At 37.7% G+C, this 19,298-nt stretch overlaps 1 protein-coding gene across 7 annotated transcripts in view; it reads left to right on the top strand.

Annotated features, from left to right (window-relative positions):
• The window catches only part of MECOM (MDS1 and EVI1 complex locus), a 568,489-nt gene that overhangs the window by 206,395 nt on the left and 342,796 nt on the right, over nucleotides 1–19,298 (top strand). The gene's annotated exons all lie outside the window — the stretch shown is intronic.

Here is a 19,298-nt window from a genome sequence, read left to right as displayed (position 1 = left end):
AACAGACCGTGACTGCCTTGGTGAATATATAATGGTTAATTGCCTTGGTCTGGCAGCTAGGAGTCCGGGGATTGAAACCCACTTCTTCAGCAAACGAGTTTTGTGACATTGATCTCTTCCCCTGAAATCCCCTGGACCTCTATTTTGTGCAATGAGGAAATTTGGACTAGATTTGGGATATTGTTTAAAAGCAAGAGCAGGAGTGAGGTGAGAAATATGAATGAAGGAAAGAGTCATGTAGGGATTATGGAGGATCTGAGAATGGTTGTGATGTCTGAAGTGTGCTCCCTCCCTTGTCTCTCTCCTAGGGTGTGGATCTCATGTTGCCATGTTACAAATTTTCAAGAAGCTGGGAATCTGATTTTTATGCATGTAAAATCCTTTCACTGTTAAACATTGACAAGTAAAATCATTTTTTTTAAAGGAGAAGAAAAACCCTGGGAATGACATAAAACACTTCTGTAGGCCAGAGACTGCCCACAGGCCACCAGTTTGCAGCCCCTGGCCTGGACCAGGCTCAAATGCTCTCTTCTAGGGAACACATAGAATTATGTTCGCAAACATTAGTCAAGTTAAGCCAATGGGAGCAACATTCTTGATGGACAAACCAAACCAGCTAAAATGGTGGAGTGGACGTGGCTGGTGTCTCAGCGCTTTGGGCTTTCCTGAGTTTCATACTCAAGATGGATAGAGGGGCTGTACACCAAGCACCATCAGGGTACGTGAGCTCTCCCGAGGGTATTTGCCTCACCCATGACTTGTTGTTGGCTTTGTTTGTGTGTTTACTGTTCTGGGAGTTGCCAGACATGGTTCTGGTTTTTGAGGTGATGGCATTCACCTGTGGGATGCTCAGGAACCATGAGAGTCCTTCTCATAGAGATGTTCGTGGCTTTAGGAGAGTTCAGGGTCGGTGACAGCTCATGAGTCACAGAGAAGTAATTTTACCTTTAACTCCTTCTAAGATCCCTTTAATAGGAACCACTGGTTTAGTTGTCCAAGTTTTCCTAATGACCCAAGATCCATTACCAGCCCTGATTAGAGACCATCACACTTTTCCCTGGAAGTGGCTCATTATAAATGAGGAGATACATACTATGGTACCAAGGATCTGAACATCCCTAAACTGAGGGCAGGGGAAGTGGTGCTGATCTTCATATAACTTTATTTGGTTGCAGAAGGGAATTCAAGGTCACAGGAAGAGTATTGTAAGAGCCGTCTCTTTGATAATTGTCGACAATACTAGTCATTAGCGCTAGTCATTATTTTCTGACTTGAATTCTCTGGAACTAACCTTATAATGACACTTAGCCCATTTAAAATTCTTTTTTCCCCACTCCTCTTCAGTTGTGTAATTGTTCCATTCACATTATGGAGATGTGTCATGTCCTGAGTTTTGTATCCTGGAAAACATGCAGTAAGTCAGACTTGTTCAGACATGATGACACCACATAGACACGGCTGATTGTAAGAGGAGACAAATGATTTAGGCTTAGATGTGAGAGAAAAACCGGGGTTACTGGCAAGCATTAAATATTTATAAAGCAGCCAATCTGTGGTACTCATCGGGGAGTGTTTCTGCATGAGGCATGTCAGGCTTTATAATTAGTTATGGGACTTACTGTTATTTGAGTTTTGCCATGCTATTTTCTGCCTATGAAGGACCATTATTTTAAATGTGTAATAAGAAGAAAGAAATATTGTTTGGGAAAGTGGTAGCTTTTCCCTTTTTGAACTTTTGAATAATAATTTCTATTAACAGACTCAGTCTAGTAGTGACTTTGAATTTTTTTATCGTCACATTTTCAGGGGTCATGTTACAGTCAAATAAAGATTGGGAACTTCAGTGTAAGATAAAATAATTCCAAATTCAGATATCTTTGTAGCATCTCTCTTAAAGCTTCTTTCTGCAATAGGGATAGCAAAAGCAAAAATAAACACACAAACGAAACAGAACAAGGCTCCTGTTTTCTTCTGGCAAATCATTGTATTTTGGTTATCAACAGAAATGGCCTTGCCAATGCTTACGGCATTTGTATATATAATTTTAAAAAGCCTTCCTTTTCTGAAAGAAAGTTGCTACATTATAACCATAAGTTGCTATAAACTCTTGAGGGAGAGAGGGAAAAAAAACCAAACCCTCAAACCTTAATAAAAGTTCCCAGCAAAACCATTAGGGATTTCAATTATGAAGCTGTTCTCAAGACTCTTGTAAAGGTTATTTGTTGAAGAATTTCTCTCTTACAGTGTATGACAAATTACTCGCTTGGCACCGTAAATGATGCACAAGCCCTTTAATTAGAATATAGCACTCCATATCCTTAAGACCTTCTCACATTTCTTAGTTAACATTATTCCTCATACACCTTTCCAAGGAGATGTGGACTTGTTTGCAGGGTCAAAATGGATGATGGAGTGGGGTGGACAGGGACCTTGCACTGGGTTGGGAACATCCAGAAGCCACACAAAGAAAGGAAGGCTCTGACCCCAACAAGTTTTGATTGCAAAGGCGACTCTGATAACAGAGTTTTTTATTATCCTTTGCTTTTAGCCTTATTTACCATCAGGCTCTCTTGCCACAAGCATGCTTTTTAGTTCTGACAGCCCTGAATTATGGCCATTGTGGGATCCTATCTCATTAACTGAAATGGGAGAATAAAACATCAAACAATCATAAAAATAATTTGGCACTGTGAAACCACTTAGGAGCAGCTGTCAAACAGGTTGGAAGATAAACTTCTAAATAAAAAGAATAGAGAGAGCTGCAGTGTCCTGCCATATGCTTCCTCGGCATTATAGACTCCTTAATAATATGAAGTGCCTGTGTTTATGCAGAATAGTCCAGACGCTCCATATATGATATTGATTATGCCTTAACCCCAATTTAGTAAAGACCTACTCCTCCTTTTCCTAATCAGATATTGCAGAAGCAGTTTTCTGAAAGAAAAAAAAAATGTCCCTAATGCCAAGTCATATTTTATCTGCGAAGGCTGTGGCGGGAGATAGGGCTTTGTCTTGCCTGTCACTGTGGCTTGGAGCCCAGTTTTAGGACAGCAAGGCCCCTCTGGGGCTCTTCTCCAGCAGTTTCCATCCAGCGATTCAAAAACATACATCTTTATCAAGCTGTTGTTGTCAGACAACATTAGATAATTAATAGGCCATTTGTCAGCCTGCACAAAACATGTTAAAATCCCAAACACAATCAGGATAAATATAGTTGCTTGCTCTCTGAAGGCTTTTTGTTCTGTCATGCAGCCATTGCAGGCAGATATTTGCTATTAAACGAGACTCATTATTAATCACATCTAATGTTAATTAATTAACCACCTCTGTGTATTGAGGGCTCTCGGTGACTTTCAATTGTTTTAAGAAGCTAATTGGTAACTTAGCAGTTTACACCTAAGTTACTATTTTTCACTCCATTCATGTCAGGATTTTACTCAGTGAAATATGTTTGTTTGCATTTGAGAAGTTTCCCATAAAAAGCTAGCATTTAAGAGCCTGTGTATAACTATATAAGAAATGATGAGGGCAATGAAAGCCATAGAAAAGTATGTACCTACCTTTGCTTTTTCATAGGACTAACTTATTAAAAATAATATGATTTTTATATTGTTTTTCACACCTTATAGAAAAATGGAAATATTCAAATCAAATTTTCAGTAGATAATGAAAATAAGGATGATAACCAGGCTTAACAGGCAAATGAGGTATCTTGGTATTCATTCATTCATTCATTCAACACACATAAGATAAGTGTGTGTAGTCAGTTATTGGTCAGTCCTATGTCCTGTGGGGAACCTGGCCCCTATGAAGCCAACACAGAGCTAAATTTTAGTTGTTTCAAACTGTGAGCTTCTAGAAAGCAGGGACTTAACCTCTGTAATACACATCCCCTTCTGTCTAGCACTGTTTTCCCTTACATGGTAGGTGCTCGATTTCTATTCCTTCAACTGAATCAGCTAAATTCAAATCCAATGTAAATGTTTTCGAAATTCTGATCCACTCATGAAGACGAGTGATGTGATTAAAGAGAAATAATAATAACAGCAACAGTGATCCATCATATGTGCATGTCGCACATTTCACTTTAACAAGGGCTTTTCCATACACTAATTTTTGAAGTTGTTGTACCATTGCTGTTCTACAAATGAGGAACTGGTCTGTGTTTCTGAAGCAGATGCACACTTTCCCTCTAGCACCTAGCCTTTGAGGGAGGCAGATTGGCTCTGGCAGCCTACCAGGCTGTGTGGTCGGACATGTGCGTGAGTTGTGGTGACATGGCTTACCAAAGCCTCTGATCAGACTCCTGTTGGAAGCTTTGATCAGTTCAAAGATTTTATTGCTGATAACTCTTCTTTGGGAACATCCACCCTGAGGGATCACATGTATAAAGAAGCACTACTAGACACTTTAGTACTTTGAGAGGAGAAATGATTTGAAAATTTCGTCACATAAACAGGGAAGCAGATGTAAAGGAAAAAAGTAGTTCTTCATCTCTGTGCTTCAGAATTTTCAGTTAATGATGGTGCTTTATGCCCCATCATAAAGGAAACCGTGTTTATTTTAAATATGCCTACGAGGCTTTTTTTTTTCATTAAAACATTTTCAATGTCTTCTATAACTTACTTGTGTGTATCTCACTACTGAAGTATTCTGTGCCAATTATGTTTAACACAGAAATAAAAATCACAATAATAATCGATGATACTACACAAAAAAGACATATGCATAAAGTGTAGCATACAAAATATAATTGACTGTAACATTGTTCACCAAGACCTAGAATATTTTCCTTCACTATCAGGAACCTTGTAGAAATAGGTGTGAGAAAGAAAAGGGAAATTTGCCATAGTTGATGACATGGATGGTGGAGTACCTGGAGGTATAGACAGTGTTAAACAAACAAACAAATAAACATGTAACTAACAAATCAAAGACCCAACAGTCAAATCAAGGTTTTCTACTTGCTTTCCTTTCTCTCTATAACCACTGGAAGGCTTTTCACAGCTAAGATGGTTAGTATTTTTATAGTGAGTATCCTTATTTATTTTTACAACCAGAGTTCCTCATACGTGGAGCCCAGACATATATATTTTTAGTACCTTTTATGTTGAAAATAAGATGCTGTACATCTGTGAATGCTACATTTTGCATTTTCATTTTTTAAAAAACCATCTCAACTCTAAGGTCCAAGTGAGAGAGACAGAGAGAAGGGAATCATTTTCTGTCCGAATGCATAGGGCATGAAAAGCGCATGCACACATGCACTGAACAACTTCGGAGCTTAAATTGTTTTATCCTTGTTGAAGTGCTGTTGTTGAATTATATGTAAGGTGGGGAAAAGTGACCAGATTGAAAAATGTCCCTTTAGCTAACAAAGATCTAGATTGGAATTTAACTTAAACCAGTCTGATATTCCAGAGGCTTTTATTGCTGGAAATAAATAATATTGAATGGAAAACAGTTGCGCTAGGTGGAAATATTTTATATCACAGGTTGCCATACTCTAGATTACAATTCTGTGGCTTTTGCATTCAGTTCCTGTTATGAGCTTGTGAAAGATTCTTTTCTTCTCATACAGATTCATGGCTTAATTTGTAATCACACCTCCTGACACAGAGCTTTTGTGAAAGTCCCAGCTTTCACTCCTTTAACGTAAACTCAGTAGTACGTGTGTGTAAGGAAGTGGGGGGATTGGCCACGTTGATCAAAGCCATTATCAGGATCAGTGTGTTTTCCATGCTCTCTCTGAAGTAAAAAATGAAGGGACCTTCGGAAGAACACAGCGTGACTTCAGCTGTCTTCTCTGGCCCCCTTTTTTGTCATCATTTTTTTTTTTTTTTTTCAGTTTTGTCCTGAAGATGTAAGCTGCCGTTGTCTAGAGGGGGGAGGAAAAGGTTTTTCCTAGGGATGTTAATTTCAAGGCTGAGTAGTTTCCAGTCACCAGGCCTTGCTGGAAGTATCCTTCAAGATTTGCCTGGAGGCAGCTGGGGCCCATTTGTCTCACCTGCAAGGAACATGGTCTTAGGAAAATGGCAAGAACTTTCGGAAAGTTTTTTAATTAACATCTTTGTGTTTTGGCTTTAGACTGCTTATTTGTTAAATCTTGTGGTGATTTTTTTCCCGGTGGTATGTGTTTAAAGCATTAAATTGTGAACTTCCCATACAGGCTTCAAAGGCTTTTGCTCAAGTGGTCAAATAGGTTTATGTTAGTGTTTTGAGCATGACACATAATTTAGAAATAATATTTGTTTTGGCATAGCTTAATAACCATAAAATCAAGATACAAACCAGAAAAAAAATTTAAGACCGTAATGCTATGTTAGAGGGAAATACTCTTTATTCCCTAGACACAGCAAGAAGCTGCTCTTGTCCAAATTATGAGTTGTGCAACCCTGCTTCAGTCATAAAGAAAGCAAAATTGTTGAAATGTTATTGAAACATAACTTTTCTCCCTAGAGTAAGTTCTTTGTTGTAGGGAGAATAAGGAAAAATAAAGCAGCCATGATCTTTCTGCAATATTCTTATAGAGAAATAAGAAAATTGGAGAGAAGAGGCTACTTAAGTTCATACCTGCTTTTCAAACTCTTTGGCCTCCAGTTTATCAGACACCATTAAAGAAAATAAGGATTTTGGTCAATCACAGCTGGTGGCATGGTTTTATTTCCTTTTTCCTGGTAGTATCTCATCCTATATTTATTTACATACTGCCTCAGATACACATGCATGTTATTGGATAATGAGATATTCAACATGACTTAAAATCCCCCCTCCCCTCCAAAATTATTAAGCTATTTCAAAACAAGAAATAATGCTGAGCGAAAAATTTGTATTAGCTTGATTGATTATCTTATTTTAATCCATATTAAAGCTTTAAGTCTCTAGGCGTGGCTCTTTACTTCTAATACCTCATAAATTATAGCTATAATGAAGCAGTCATTTATCCTGAGCTGGTGATAAATGGCTTGCCCTAGGAGGAACTAAAGAATAGGCAAGTAGATCATTTTCATATTTGGTGAAAACAATATTAAGTACCCAGACCTCAGTGATTGCCCTAATAAATGAATAATCTGAGGTGAGGGGCTTGGCAGTCAGTGTAAAAAATAACCTGAGCTTTCTCTGTCATTTGTCAGGCTTTGCTATGACAGCATGCATTATGGGTAAATGAGCAATCAGCAAGAACTATGTTATGGCTGGGATGTTTTTGAGAAATTTATCATATGCATTGCTTGCTACCTGAAGACCTTAAGGCTTAATGGCTATAGTGCATGACTGCAAGGGAGCACAGTTCCTATTTACCATGGTATGCTTCATTTGTGCTCCATCTCTCATCTTAAAGAAAGAAAAGACCTTTCCCAAATGAGCTTCCTTTGGCTTTGTTTTTAAAACTTTAAAGGCTTTGTGGATGGTGTTCTGTCTCTCTGTTGACAGGCATTATTCCTGGTAGATTGGCTTAAGGAGATTTTGGAGATCTGAACTCAAATAAAACTTCAGGGTCAGAAATTTATCAGTGTATGGGGATGTCAGAAGTCTGGATTCCAGTGTACCTGGAGCCAGATGTACTATGGAAAGTGGCATTACCTCCTGATAATACTATTAAATATTTAATGGTATTTAGGAGTTAAGTGAGTTTTCTACCCTCCCCCAGCCCACCAAGCGGTGGATCTGTTTGATCTATTACTGAATTGGAAAGAACCAAGAGTAGTTGAGATGTGAATGCCTTATTGGAATTATGCAATGTGTTATGACAATATCTAACTCACTATGGTTTGCTGCCATAGGTAGTAAAAAATGGAACCAGTATCAGAACTTCTCTTCCTAAGCCAGAGATCTCTCATCCACAACCTTGTCTCATTCCTGTGAATCCTATTCTGAAATATATGATCAAGGAGAATGTGACTTTACCAGTGACCTTTGCTGCCATAATATCCAGAATTTACAGGTGATTTTGAAGTTAGGTACACATCAAATTCCAATTCTGGTGTTACCCCTAGTTCACTAATTCCTCTGACATCATTTCCCTCCTGTGTAAAATGGTGAAAAATGCTATCTTGAAGGGTTGTTGTGTGGAGTAAATGAGGTAATGTAGAGATGATGCTTAGTATGTGATAAATGACCTATAAATATTCAGTTAGTTCCAGGTCATCTTAACCCTGATCAGGCACCTGAGCATTTTCAATATTCAAAATGTAGATGGTGTTTTAAAAGATACTGTATCAAGGCCAGTTGCTCACTATATTTGAGCAAGATGCTAGTGAGACAAATTCAATTAAGTAAAAACATTTGTTGAGTATCTACTGTGAGTCAGGTTCCAATGATGACCTAAATATCACCTCCCCATTGGTTACCAAGACCACTGTAATAACCTCTGGTTCCTCTCCTCTCCTAGCTCTCATCCAAGAACTTTCCAATTTTCTTTCCAAAATACAGATCTGATCATGTCATGACTCCTAGTTGCCAAACCATATAGCATCACAGAAAAGGGTTTCCATAATACGCCTCAGACCTACTGTTTTAGCTTCACATCTTGCATCCTTTTTTAATGCTTATACTCCATCTACATGCAACTATTCACCAGTCCTTTAATATGTAAGTCACATGCATGCTTTTCTCTGCCTAGAATGTACTTTTTCTCACTCAGATGTCTGGACATGGCAAAATCTTCATGGAAGAGGTATTATTTAAAATTTTAGCTCTGGTGTGTAGCCTTCCCCAGCTTTCCAGGTTGAGGTGGTCTCTTCCTCTTTTTTTTTTTTTTCTTTCCTCTTTTTCCCTGAGTACTTTGTGAGCACCTACTCATCGTTTTGTACAGTAACCATCTGTTTGTGTGGTCTGTTTCCAAGTGTGAGTTCCCTGAGGACAGGAACAATGTCTGTTTCACGGTTTTACTTCCAGGAATTAGCATGGTGCCGGGGATGTAGTAGTTGCCCTATAAATGTAGTTACAGAATCAGTGAGAAAGGTGTTCTGGTTTTCTTTGACTACCTCAAACTGGGCTACCACACATTCCGCGTTGTAATCTTTTTTTTAACATTTAAATTAAAAATTGATTAACTAATTAATTAATAGGGATTCTTTTTTTCATCGAAGTATAGTTGATTTACAATACTGTGTAGTTCTTCTTTGCTGTGATCTTAACCTATTCCCTTCTTTAATCAAATAAAACTCATGAAATGCCTGATTTGACTGGCCGTCTTCTAGAAACTGAATGAGAGGGTGAGTTTTACAGGAAGGCAGCATGGGGGAGGGTGGAGGTGGACCAGGAGAACTTTCAAGAGTGGGTGGCAGAGGGCAACGAGAAGACTTAATTCTTCTCCGCCAGGAATTGGTAGACATGTCTGTGTAGGGCTCTGGACTGTCACAGTTCAAGGAACTAGGTGGTTGAAGGCAATTTCATCTGAATCTTAGAGGATGTGGAGGCTTCCAACCAAATTCTAGGTTCTAGGTGAAATGAGGGAGTTGGATTCCAACCTTTTAAAGTATGGTGGCCCTTTTTCATAACATGAAAAATTGATAGACCTTTGAGTGTTTATCAATTGACAAAGTCATGCTGAAAAACATCTGGGGAATTTAAGAATACGTTTAATTAATTTTGTATTAGTGGACCACAACAGCATGGACAGAGCGCACTTTGTCATGTGCCATCCCGATGGGTATGTGGACAGTAGTGTGTAGTACCTGTGAGCGTTCACTTTTGAGTCAGCCAGACTTGGGTTCAAATCCTGGTTCTGACACCAGGTGTATGATCATGGGCAACTCTCTCAGCCTTAATTTCCTCATCTGCAAAACAGAGATGGTGATGTTGACCTCACAGTGTATGGTAGTGTAGGGTTTAAGGTAATGAACACAAAGGTAAAGCACAGCACCCAGAACCAATGCCCACTTAGTAAATTATCAAGAGCGGGGAGGGTAGTTTAGCAAGTGTTGTACTATGAAATCAGAACAAGGTGGCTGATAGGGAAGATCTGTATTATTTGTGGAGCGTGTGTGTCTTTCAGGAAGTTTGGGGGGGTGTATTGGAGTCTGTGAGGGGAAAGATGGGCTGTGATGTGAAGCCTCTGGTAAAGGTTTATGGGGTCTCTTCCTTGATGTGGGAACTGAGAGTCCCCACAGGATTTGAGAGTGAGGGTGACATGATCAAAATGATGCTTCAGGAAGTGTTAAAAGGATGTGAAAGTAGACTGGGTAAGAGAGTCTGGGGCAAGGGAGAAGTTAAATGTGTTACCAAAGTCATAATCTATCAGCACAGGAAAGTGTCCTGAGGTGCAGACATGGGAATCCTCTAAGAGGGTGAGTTTGGGAATGAAAACTTGGAGATTATGAGACATTTCTCTACTTTTTTTTCTTTATTCACTTCTTCCAGTGTTATATTTGTGTACATGTATTAGCTCTCCAACTTTATTTATTGTACATGTTTTTGGCAGGGCATGGGGACATAGTTAGATTCATAAAACAAGTTAAACATGTAAAATCTATCCTCACAAAACGTAGGATCAGTCTTTATGGAGAGTAAAACAGATCTGGGTATGAATTCTGCCTTGGCCACTTACTGGCTGTGTGCATTTATACACTGCGTGGTATTTAGTTTTGCTGAGGATTCAATGAGACAATTATAAAGAATACATCATTAGTTAAAGTACAGATTATCTGCTGTAACATCAAATGCAGTGGTATAGCTAAAAAGGTCATTTCCCCACCAGGGATCAGTCTTTTTTTTCTGATTACCTTCTTAGTTTTATTTTTATTTATATTTTCTGTTTCATACATGTATGCCCCCTTTACCCATTTCTCCCACCCCTCACTCCCCCAACATCTGGAAACCACCAATCTGTTCTCTGTACCTATGAGCTTGTTTTGTTGTTGTTGTTGGGTTTTTTGTTTTGTTTTGTTTTGTTTCAAGATTCCACACATAAGAGAGATCTCTGTATTTGTGAATGGAAAGGGCTTACTGACTACAAGAGAGGGGAGAAGCTGAGCTAAATATATAGTACTGAGAATCCTTTTCTGTCTTCAGAGACAACTGAGCTTTGCTGAGCAGCTAGATTCTCTCACTCCACCCGCAGGGAAGAATCACTGGTAGAGAAGCCCAGATGGAGGCCTGCTGGGTCTCTGGGTAAGCAGGGCAAGCAGCAGACCCAGCCTGTAGGTGGGGAAACAGTGGTCAGGGGAAAAGTTCATTGTCTTCCCAAAGAGTATAGACAGGAGATAAGCCCAGTCAAACAGGAGAATGAGGAAGATGAAAGTTATTTTGTTGGATGGGATGGAGGCTATTCGCAAAGTCAGAGAAGGGTTTTTAGTGGAATGATGGGAATGGAAGTCATATAAATATATGACATGAAACATCTGAAACTTCCTTTGCTGGCATGGAAGAAATTAAATTAGCACTCCCACCTAACTGGGATGGTGACATGCCCACACACTACAGATTTTTATATCTTGTTAGTAGCTGCTTCTTATATCCTTTGTGCTTACTAGAAAACAAAAGTGGAAGATTAAAACTCTCAGATTCATACTTTAATGGCATACGGAAGTTACTCTTAAGTATAACATTACTCTTAAGTATAACTTCAGTGGCATATGGAAATGACTCAAGTGTAACTGAGATGAAAAATCTTAAAAACAATTTTTATTCTTGATATTTCCATCTGCCAAAAGTCTTATGTATATTTGATATAAATTCAGACAAATCCATTGGAACAATTTAAGTAAAAGTATTTCTATGTGGAAATTATACCATAATGTTATCTGCATTAAAAAACCTCAAATTTGCTAAAGATACACAAAATGAACCCTGGTCTGTCTCCCATAGGCTTTTCTATTTTTTGATAGAGATAGAATTCTTGGGTTTGGTGAAATGGACATATTCTTACTAATGTGTGTCAGTGAGTGTGATAACAAATTTGAATTGGTTCAAAGTTTTTAAAATGAGGGTGAATGAAAACATTTTACTATAAACACTGGAAGTATTGCTCGGTAATAGATTTCATTATCACTGTATAATTTTTATTTGTTACAAAATGTTTTGTCAAACACCATAGAAATGTGAACATATTAGCCACACTCCTTCCGAGGGAAGGTTCTGTCCAGGGTATGGATGCCTTGAACTTCTCCTAGAGAGCTGTGGATCCTATCTTCCCGCTGTGCCAGGCTAAACTGTGATGCCAGCTGGCATGGGAAATGGCTGCTTCACTTCCCATGCCACACAGGGCAGGCTCCAATATGATCAGATGCATTGTCACCTGTATTCCTCTTGTCAGTGTGCACTCTCTGCCCTTCCAAGTTATTTGAACTATTTGGGAAATTACCTGTGTACAGAAGGCATAGTCAGCTCCACAAATAGAGGGCTCATCTGGCCTCTGTGCCTCTAATGGGATGAAATTTTCTCAATGATCCTGGCATTTAATCCTGGGGAGACCACCCAGCATGACTTTCTCTACAAATCTAGGCGATTACTTGACCCTTAGGTCTGGGGTGAGCAACTGGCAGAAAGAAGGAGCCAGACAGGTTTAATTTCTCTTCTCCCTCTCTCAACACCACCAGTCTGAAGTGGGAACCAGAGTGGTTTTTCCTTCAGGAGTTTTAGACAGCATAGGGTCCATCCCTAAAAAGATGAGCAATGGTAAGAAGTCCCCTTAAAAATGTGAGAATTGTGCCTTGCCGTAAAATAATCCAAATCTCGTCATTCACTCAATAGTAAACTATTTTCCTCCACCACCCGTCACCTCACCCCGTCTCAGCACCTTAAATGTCAGCAGGCTTCAATCTTCGGTCAATCCTTTGTTCATTCGGTTTCCCCTGCCTAGAACGCTTTTGCTGCCTCCACTCGACTGATCATGCTCACCTTTCAAGTCTTTCTCCATGAAACCTTCTTGCCCTTACCTGGCCTCCATACTCCCTCTGTCGTGATTCTCCCATCACAGCACTTAGCGTTTCCGCAAGAAGACTTCCCCACAGGATTGTGAGCTATGGACGGCCAACGATCACTTTCTTAAATAGTAATCCTTTATCATGTAATACTTGATACGTGGAAAAGAATGTATGTAACATAATACAGATGCACCTTTGAGATATTGTGGGTTTGGTTCCTGACCACCACAATAAAGCCAGTATCGAAATAAAGTGAGTCACACTAATTTTTTGGTTTCCTATGCATTATGTTCACACTATAGTCTATTAAGTGTGCAATGCATTGAGTCTAAAAGAAAATATATACTTTAATTAAAAAAATGCTTTCTTGCTAAAATATGCTAACCATCACCTGAGCGTTCAGTGAGTTGTAGTAGTAACATCAAAGATCTCTGATCACAGATCACTGTAACAAATATAATAATAATGAAAAAGTCTGAAATACTGAATTACCAAAATGTGACACAGAGACACAAAGTGAACAAATGCTCTTGGAAAAATGATGCCAATAGACTTGCTTGATGCAGGGTTGCCACAAATCTTCAATTTGTAAAAAATGCAGTATCTGCAAAGAGCAATAAGGTGAAGCACAATAAAATGAGGTATGCCTGTATATGTAACATATGTACAAGTAATAGAATATAAAAATAAAATGAATACCCGTGAACTTAGACCACCTAACTTAAGAAGTGAAACATGCCTGTATTATCGCATCTCCCTATGTGCATCTTCCTTATCCCAATTCCCCTGCCTCATTCTGGAAGTAACTGTTCCCCTGAATCTTACCTTTATCATTTCCCTACTTAAAAATGTGGGGTTTTGCCTATGTATATACTACCAATATATTGTTTGGCTTTGCTTTTTTTTTGAGTTAAGAAAATAATCTGGATCTTGCTTTTCTTTAGGCAATATTTTGTTCCAAAGTTCATCCATGTTACTCATGTTCACGCTGTATACTATTTTCTGATAAGACTGTACTACAACTTATTTATTCATTCTCTTGCAATGGACCTTTGGATTTGCAGTTGGGGGATATAAGCAGTGCTGAAGTGAACAGTCTCAAACATGCCTTCCAATGTGTATACAAGAACTTCTCTAAAGTATATGTTTAGGAGTGGAATTGCTGTGTCAAAGGGGATAGCACAAGGTAGAACAAGATTGTTTTTTAAGGTCCTTGTGCCAGTTTACACACACACAGAAGCAAAGGGCAAGATCTCCAGCATTCTTTATGTATTCAGACCACTTGCTATTATCCTACTTGTCAACCTCAGAGGTGTAAAATACTATCTTATTATCACCTTACTTTGTATTTTCCTGATAACTAAAGGGATTGAGTTTCTTTTCATATATTTATGGACCTTTTATGTTTCCTATTTAGTGAAATACTGTTTATGTCTATGGCTATGGCCTATCTTTCCATTGGGTTTTTGTTTAGTCTTAATTGTTTTAGAAGTTGTTTTTATATTCTGGATACTAATCTTTGGTTAATTACATGTTTCTCAAATATCTTCCCCTAGTTTGTAGCTTTTCTTTTTTTCCCCCCCTTCCTTTATGCTATCTCTAAATGAATAGAAGGTCTTCCTTTTAATGTAGTCAGTTTTTATCAGCCGTTGCTTTTATGGCTAGTAATTTTTATGTCTTGTTTGACAGTGTTTTTAATTTATGTTTTAATCTCTGCCCCCAGCACCCAACTTAGATTCAAGATCACAATAAATTTTTGTTGGGGAAAAAAATGAATTAGTAAGTAATATGGACAGAGGACTAATAAAAATTTTATTTTGTTTGCCAAGCACACGTGGTTTTTAATGACTAGATCAAACTCTGCATATTGGAGCAGGAAAACGAGAAGAGTATGAAGTATCTCTTCTTCATATGCTGGCTGTGGCCAGCACTACAGATGGCTAGTGCCCAATCCACATCCCCTCAACATCTCTGTGCAGGCTAACCATGACTTCCAAGTGGTTTGCCTGAGTAGGCTGGGTCTGAGCGTGGGCAGGTCAGAAGTTCAAGGAATTACATCCCCTGGGATCAGCTCTCAACAAATGACTGATGGGAATTGGTGGACAAAACCCCCAGCTTCCTCACCTCAGCCATGCTGATCTACACAGTTTTCCTCAGTTCTCAGTGGTAATTCACTTGATAACAAACCCTTTATTTACTTCTGGCTTCTCTCTCTTCCTACTTCTCTCGCTGTATTTCCTGAGACCATCTCTGCTATAAACTACTTGCTCCTGAATCTCTGTTGCAATTGAAAATGTTTGAATGTCAATTTTTGAATCAGGAACTTGAATATTTGTGATTTAGGATTAGATGAATGTATCTTTTTAAAAACTATTCTTACTGTTATCCTATATTTGGGAAGCTATTACAGGGTGAAGTGCAGAGTGAGAAGGTATATAGTTTAGGAATTAAGTGTGTGGGCTCTGGAGCTACACTATCTGGGTTGAATCATGGCTTTTTCATCACATATTAATTTACCTAACATCTCTGCTCAGTTTCCTTCGTATAAAATAGGGATAATAGTAATATTTAACTCATGGGCTATTATGAGGACTAAATAGGTTAACATAAGCAAAGTGCTGAAACTAGTGTTTGGCTTATGGTAAATGCTCAATAAATAGTAGAAATTAGTTGTGTCCTGGACCTTTCTGGAGCCACTGGATGAGTACCACATCTCTTTAGTACATTTAAGAGATGAAATGGTTATGAGTGTCTTGTCACTTTATATATGACATTGCAATTAGGCTCTGCTGAAATCTTAGGAAGTCTAACCATTTAACAGTAATTTTTCAATTGTTTTTAGAAAAAAAGTTCCAATCTCCTGAGTGTTGAACTCTACTCTGAGATTATAATGGATCTCCTTTTAGTGCCTGGGGAGAAGGAAAAATGCCAAATGAAAACAGATTTGTCTGTAAATCTATACTTTTCATTTTTCTTTAACTCAAGAATACCTTTACTCTTATTTGCTGGGGATTGCAGGGGGAGAAGAGGGAATTAAATAAAGAAGGTTTTTGTCCCCAGGAATAACATTCCAGAAAGCTTGATTCTGTTAAATGGATAGAGTTGTAATTTGAATCTGTGTGGTTACCAAAGAAGGTGCTTCCATGAACATTTTGTTCACTAATTTTTGATATTCTATCAGTGGATCTGACGTGAGTTTCCTAAACTTTTCTCTTTTTATGACTAATAATTGCAAAGAAGTTAGTATTTGGATGTCACCTATAGCCTTTAATACTATGACTTCCTGTGTAGAAAGTAGGCTTTATCAGAGACCAAATTTCAAAGATTGATTCTGTGTTAACCTAGATATTTTCTTTGCATTTGACACAGCTTAGTTTAATGGCAAGAGAACTGGATCTGAAGCCAGAAGACCTGGCATTCTCTGCCCCTTAGTTAGATTTGTGACACTGGGGAAAGTTTTACTTTAATATTTTAAGTTTTGGTTTCCTCATCTGGGAGATGGGGGAAAATAATGAAATCTAGCTCATAGGGTTCTATAAATGGTAAAGTAGAATACAAAAACGGATTGGTTCTTAAGGAGGTTTTATTTTTCTCATGGAACTTTTAAATTATTCTAAAAAATGGTTTTTTTTACAGCAAATTAATTTAATATAATTTTTTCCTTTATCTTCTCTATGGTTCCAGAAAGATAATTATGCTTAAAAATGTTCTTTCTAATAAATAAGAAAATAATCTTATGTAGTTCAAGCTCAAGCTTTTCAGCTGAACTGATGATTTGGGCTCTTTAGTCAAAATATAAAATAAAAGTTTATTGAGAATGAATAAATAAAAATAAAATTTCTGAAAATTCTTGATATTCCTTATCCACAATAATATTTGTTTTTCAATGTTATTTATTTATCTATTTCCATCAGCCAACACATAGTGATTGAGCCCCAATTATGTGTTAGTTACTGTACTAGGCACTGAAAATTGAAAGAAAATTTTTATGTGTGGCCATTTGGTATCAATATTAAAAAGAGACAACTGTAATTTCAGCACTACTTTTTGCTACTCTAAATCACATCAAAGAAACTGACATGTAGAAAAGCCATTTAGCTAGAATTTCCTATTTTTTTTTATCATAGAGGCAGAACCAGTTACAAAATATGAGCACAATGCAATATTTTTACCTCAGCTATGTAAACAAAGACATGCATATAAATAAGGAGATATGGATCTTCTCACCATATTCAGAAATAGCCAGTTGTAGTCTGTTCCTTACATCAACATATTGCAAAAGATAATTGAAATTCCAGCAAGTGCCTATGTTATTAACAGTGGAGTTGATGCCATTATAATCTTGTAAACATCCAGATGAATATAGCCAGATATATTGAAGAATGATTAAGTGTTGTATCCTACTGTAGTACTTAATAACGTTACCGTTTTGGTTCATTATTGGAATATTGTATCTGCTTGAATTAATGTCTATAATGGTGCTTTACTGCTATTGTCTGCTTGTTTTTATCCTGATTTATGTGGTTAGCAGACTGAGTACAATTTTCGTTGAATTTTCTCAAGGAAGGTAGTTTAGCAGAAGTACAAGTCCTTCTGAATACACTTTAAATAGAGATATTAAAAATACAAAAGACAATGGCTTTGGCTCCTAATTGTCTATAACAAGAAACATATATTTTAAAAGGAAACATGGGTTCACAAGAAGATAAATAGACATATAATCCAGAGGCCAGTGGCTGGCAGAATTTCTTAGTTTGATGTGACTCTCTCTTTGACAGTTCTCCTAAGGTAGGTTATTTTGGAGAAAACATATGTTTCCATTTTCTCTCCCTCTGCTTCCCTTTGAGTCCCCAGGCTCCACTAGGGTCACAGAAACATTAAGGCTTTTGTCACTGTGATTAATAGCTCTTAAGATCATCTTTAATTCACTCACTAATGACTGAGGGTCTTTCTGCTCTCCAAGTAATCGGGTGATGTATGAGCCGATAGCACACCTTGTGCCAGAGGTGAAAATCATTCAGGCAATGCAAATATTGTCACGGGAACAAATGTTTTCCCTGTTAATAAAAATTAATGAATTCTACCCAGGAGCTAGTTAAAGAAGCTGTGGCACAGGAGATCCAAGCACAAATAACTTCTTACTGCTAAGAATCACTTACATCTTCTTTCTAGATATAGAAAAAGACAATGATTGCTGCATCTTTCTGCATTTCCATAAATGATGAAACAGCGACAAACGAATATAATTATAGAAATGCATTATGTTGTTTTTAAATTAATTTTTCAGGTTCTTGAGTCTATTTGGAATTGTGAACATTGGCATCTTATTTGTTTTAACCTTGGTTAAACTATAGCCTTCTAGCACTGGACTAGCCTAATGAATACATTCCTCTCCTCAAGGCCTAGTTAAAACCAAGAATTATAGTGGTCAGGGTTTATAACTATAAAATAATGTAATGAAGTTTAAATTTGAAAAACTCCTTGTAACACATCATAAAAGATTGATGAAACAGACTGGAGATTAATAAATTGTTTGAATAGTTTTGAGAGCAAAAACAAGAAAAACACATTTCTTAACTCAATCGTTATATTTATTGAATTCTTTAAAAATCCAAACATCTCCTCTCAAAAATTTGCCTCACATCATTAAAGCTTTTCCCTTAATATGTCTACCTGTACCCTCAGTTCATTCTGTAAGACAATAATGTACAATGTTGTGAGAAGGTGTGCCCACTCTATGTATTGAAACTTGCTGTAGAGCAAAATCTGTTCTGCAAAAAGCAAGATTTTTTGTTTCATTTGACAGTCCACGATTCTTTCTTCTAATGACCAAAATCCATTGTCTCAATGGAATAAATATTTCTAAAATAGCTCCCAGTCCTTCCCCTATCATTTACATCTTAGAACAGGAAAAGAGTAAACTTTTTTTTTTTAACAAGGAAAAAATTTTTTTAACATCTTTATTGGAGTATAATTGCTTTACAATGGTGTGTTAGTTTCTGCTTTATAACAAAGTGAATCAGTTATACATATACATATATCCCCATATCTCCTCCCTCTTGCGTCACCCTCCCTCCCACTCTCCCTATCCCACCCCTCTAGGTGGTCACAAAGCACCGAGCTGGTCTCCCTGTGCTATGCGGCTGCTTCCCACTAGCTATCTATTGTAGTGTATATATGTCCATGCCACTCTCTCACTTTGTCACAGCTTACCCTTCCCCCTCCCCGTGTCCTCAAGTCCATTCTCTAGTAGGTCTGTGTCTTTATTCCCGTCTTACCCCTAGGTTCTTCATGACATTTTCTTTTTTCTTAGATTCCATATATATGTGTTAGCATATGGTACTTGTCTTTCTCTTTCTGACTTACTTCACTCTATATGACAGACTCTAGGTCCATCCACCTCACTACAAATAACTCAGTTTCGTTTCTTTT

Source organism: Physeter macrocephalus, chromosome 1 (genome assembly GCF_002837175.3).
Source record: "Physeter macrocephalus isolate SW-GA chromosome 1, ASM283717v5, whole genome shotgun sequence".
In the NCBI taxonomy this organism is placed as follows: Eukaryota; Metazoa; Chordata; class Mammalia; order Artiodactyla; family Physeteridae; genus Physeter; species Physeter macrocephalus.
This window is presented reverse-complemented; position numbering and strand designations above follow the sequence as displayed.